Source organism: Octopus bimaculoides, chromosome 3, assembly GCF_001194135.2.
Source record: "Octopus bimaculoides isolate UCB-OBI-ISO-001 chromosome 3, ASM119413v2, whole genome shotgun sequence".
NCBI classification, from domain to species: Eukaryota; Metazoa; Mollusca; class Cephalopoda; order Octopoda; family Octopodidae; genus Octopus; species Octopus bimaculoides.
Window position 1 is genome coordinate 142,469,912 of NC_068983.1, and position 4,464 is coordinate 142,474,375.

General features: G+C 36.6%; 1 long non-coding RNA gene across 1 annotated transcript in view; it reads left to right on the forward strand.

Moving 5' to 3' along the window:
- Window positions 1-287: 287 nt before the first annotated feature.
- The window catches only part of LOC128247422 (uncharacterized), a 16,207-nt gene continuing 12,030 nt past the window's right edge, over window positions 288-4,464 (forward strand). Inside the window, exon 1 of the long non-coding RNA XR_008263809.1 lies at window positions 288-355. This is a non-coding gene — a long non-coding RNA (uncharacterized LOC128247422). The remainder of the gene's footprint in view (window positions 356-4,464) is intronic.

Here is a 4,464-nt window from a genome sequence, read left to right on the forward strand (position 1 = left end):
AATAATCCCCCAATCTGCTTTAGGACAATCGTGTGTATGTTGTGTGTATGTTGTGTGTATGTTGTGTGTATGTGTGTGTGCGTATGTATCGTGCGTGCGTTCGGCCTTTTTGATTCAAAGGTGTTTTTTAACTTAATATATTACATGCTATTATTTATAGTTTTGTCCACTTCGAGGAAATGAACCAATGAAATGATTTATCACGCGCGCACGCACACGCACACGCACACATATATGTACACACATATTTGTATATACAAAAACATTTATATATATATATAGGAGTGGCTGTATAGGCGCAGGAGTGGCTGTATAGGCGCAGGAGTGGCTGTATAGGCGCAGGAGTGGCTGTGTGGTAAGTAGCTTGCTTACCTTTATGTTGGTCTGTCTTTGTTCGTCCCCTCTTTGTAAGGCTTTAATGGCCAAATAATTGTTTGTTCCCCCAACATTGCTTGACAACCGATGCTGGTGTGTTTACATCCCCGTAACTTAGGGGTTCGGCAAAAGGGACCGATAGAATAAAGTACTAGGCTTACAAAGAATAAGTCCTAGGGTCGATCTGCTCGACTAAAGGCGGTGCTCCAGCATGGCCGCAGTCAAATGACTGAAACAAGTAAAAGAGGAAAAGAGTATACACACACACACAAATTAAATTTAAATGTTGAAGTGAATCTAACGGTTTTTGTGTGTTTCTTAAATGGCTTATAAACACCTTCCACGCTGCAATTGTTTTCGTTCTAGCACACGATCTCAGATCTGATCACTTGCTATGGAAGTACATCTCAGTAACGGAAGTTATAAATATATTCTTGAATAACGAATACATTTTTCGTATAATAAAACTACTTTACCAAGAAATATAACTAAAAGGTTTCTGTTGACCTGCACAAGCGGGGTTCCGTTTTCTCTCACTCACAATGTAATACCTAGAAAGACAAGGTGATTGTGGGTTTCCCATCTGGCTCTACATTTGCGCCATTTTCCATGGCTAACGTTGAAAACAAAGTCGTTCCTAAACATAGCTACACAATCTATGCCATTTATGTTGATTACATAATCATTGTGACAAATACGGACGGAAAAATTTATATATACATATTAATATTTAGCAAAAGTAACAGAGTGGCTGAAGGTCCGAGAGTTTGACTATGAGTCACTGTTACTTCTGCTAAACATTAATAAAAAATATACTTATACTCATATTTTGAGTTCTATTTTACCTGTTTGCATCAACATTCCTATATAAATGTAATCCACATACGTACACTCATACACATATTAGCATGAATGTGTGTGCGTGTGCGTGTGTGTGAGAGAGAGAGAAAGAGAGAGAGAGAGAGTATTTCACAAGCGTACAGCGATAAACACTTTGTGAAAATATCTGTAGCAATACGTATTCGAAAAACATTTAGAAATAGAAACATATACATACATACTCAGACACATGCATGTACAAATGCATGATTATCAAGAAATACACGTGCACACATACACAAAAAGCAGCTGCATTGTAAACTCACACACATACACACTCAAACAGACAGACAGACAGACAGACAGACAGATAGATAGATAGATAGATAGATAGATAGAGAGAGAGATAGATAGGTAGATAGATAGATAGATAGATAGATAGATAGATAGATAGATAGATAGATAGATAGATAGATAGATAGACAGATATATCTAGGAGCTATATATATTTATATATCTTTTATACACATTAATAGATGTACATATACTCAGATCTATAAGGTGGAGATACACAAGTAAACACAATTATTTATGTACGCAAAAGCATATGCAAATATGTGCAGAAACCAATATATTTGTTAGTCTCTTGCTATTAGAGTGTGACTGTGACCATATTTTTGGCGAAACTCGACAATTGATTTCTCACTTAGTTACGAGATCATACATCTATGTGGAATGGAAGGAAAATAATGTTACGTTAATGTTTTTGTGAAGAGCACTAATGACGTAAATGCATGGAAATGGATCAATTCTCTCTCATAGTCTCTTGAGCTTACTTCTTGAGCTTTAGCTCTTGTTCTAAGGTATTCCACAACTCAAGTGTTGTATTTTTGTTTTAGTGTTGGTTACTTGAACACACAATGAAATAGTTGTAATCAATTAATTCAATATCCGTAAAGTAACCAAATACTTACTATATCGAAATTCATAAAGTATTAAGTCCGATGAGATCTGAACATGGAAATGAAAAAAGTGATATTAAAAGCTATTTACACACACCATTCTTTTTTATGTAGATTTTGTTATAGCTTTATATAAATTATAGATATTTTCATGAAAATTTTCGTTATAAGTGTGGTGGATTGACCGAATCGATAGAGCGTCGAAAAAATACAGTGCGGCATTTTTTCCGGCTCATTATAACATTCTGGGTTCAAATCTCGCCAAGGTCAACTCTGCCTCTCATCCTTTTGGAATCGATAAAATGAAGTTCCAGTTCAGTGCAGGGATCTAACTGCCTGTCTTCATAATTACTGGCTTTGTGTCTAAATCAAAAACCATTATTTTTCTACCAGACAACGAGGAGCTTCTATGTGATAGCTCAAACTCCTCGAAATAGAAACGTACATACATACATACATACATGTGGGTGTGGATGTTAGGGTGTGAATGTTTAAAATTTTGAAACAAAGCCAGCGATTTCGGGGGAGGAGGTAAGTCGATTACATTGACCACAATGCTTAACTGATATTTATTTCATCGACCCCGAAAGGATGAAAGGCAAAATCAACCTCGGCGGAATTTGATCTCAGAAAGTAAAAGACGGATGAAATACCGCTAAGCATTTTGCCAGGCGTGCTAATGACTCTGCCTGCTCGTCACCTTATTGCAGTTTAATATTGATGTTTATGATTATCTTGCACATAGAGCCGTAGCCATAGCCGTATGATTAAGAAGCTCGCTTCACAACCACGTGGCTTTAGTGAAATGACAAGTAAAATATACTCGACCTCGAATCAAAATCATTGGGCAGTGAGCAGGAGGGGGAGCAGATCTCTTCATCTTCCTACAGTCGTCTCACAGTTTGCATATAAAAGTCGAAAGAATATCTCAGTCGTACAAATAAGAACTATGAGATAAGGATGGTCGAGTGAGCAAATGTTTGACAATCAGATTAACTTGAAATCGTGTCGTGGGGATCATTAGAATTTCAACGTGATCAAGAGTTGATGGGAGCATGATTGAATTCCGAATTCAGCCTGATCAAGCCCGCAAGGTAGGTGATCTACATCACATAAGTGAATGTCAACGAAACTAAGCTGTCATATTTGCGTATCACATTCTGAAATGTCAAAGGCGGTCCTTATCAGAGTATCAAAGTAATTAAACTGAAAACTAGGCTCAGGATCGTCCCTGTTTAGAATATTGCTGACACATAAAATAAATAATGCGTTTAACGTTACCAGTAATGAGATTTACCCAAATTTATCAGGACTTGATGGTAAAACAGCAAACATGTATCTTAAAGAACGGAGCAGAGAACAGCCAAAGAGAGGGGAAAAGGTTCTACATAAAGGCATGCCTTGCTAGAAATAACAACAAAATCTCCAACAAATCACAAGAAGAGAAGTAATTTAAAGTAGTGTTTCATAAATTGTACATTAAATCTACATGGGACGATTACATCTTGGAAACTATCACTAATTCACTATTCACACCAAGGCTTCTTTAGGGTTAAACAACAATTACTGAAAATAAATGCAATGGATACATTAGTTGAACAAAATAGGTTCTTAATATTCGCTTCCTTTCTAATAATTATAACCCGACTGATATATACATTTTTTCTCCCCCCAATCCTCCCCGATTCTTCTCTTCCTTTCACCGTTCCCTCTCTCACTCCTCCTCATTGACCCTCTCGTCGCTGATACGTGACGAAAGGGATTCTTTCTTTCTATTTCCTGCCTTCCTATAGAGAAGACGCAAATTTTTTCACTCTCTAACTAGCGTTCAAAATAATTTTTCTATCGTCTTGGCCTAACCGCCCTTACCGTTTGTTTTCACTGTTTTGACTTGTTTTTACTGTCTTGTTCTCACTCTCCTGTTCTTGTTTGCACTTTCACCCTCCACAAGAGTTTCCAAATTTTTATTAATTTGCTTGCGGGAAGGACTGCTCCAACGAAGTCGCGTATTGTCCTTGCCTTCGAAACGTGGAGTAGATGGAGCAGGGACAACTGAAGAAGGGTAATATTCTTTATGTTGCATGTCTCGTTTCTCTGTTAGTGTTTTTCGTTGTTCAAAAAAAGTTCGTTTTCTGTCTTCGTCTTTATGCTTTCGTTTCCCATTGTGTTTAACGTCTTTTGTGATGTCCTGTACCCATATATGCTTGTATGTATACATTTAGATGTCGATATGTACATATATGTATGGATATATGCATATAATTATATATTATTTATGTTATCATATATATATATATATATATATATA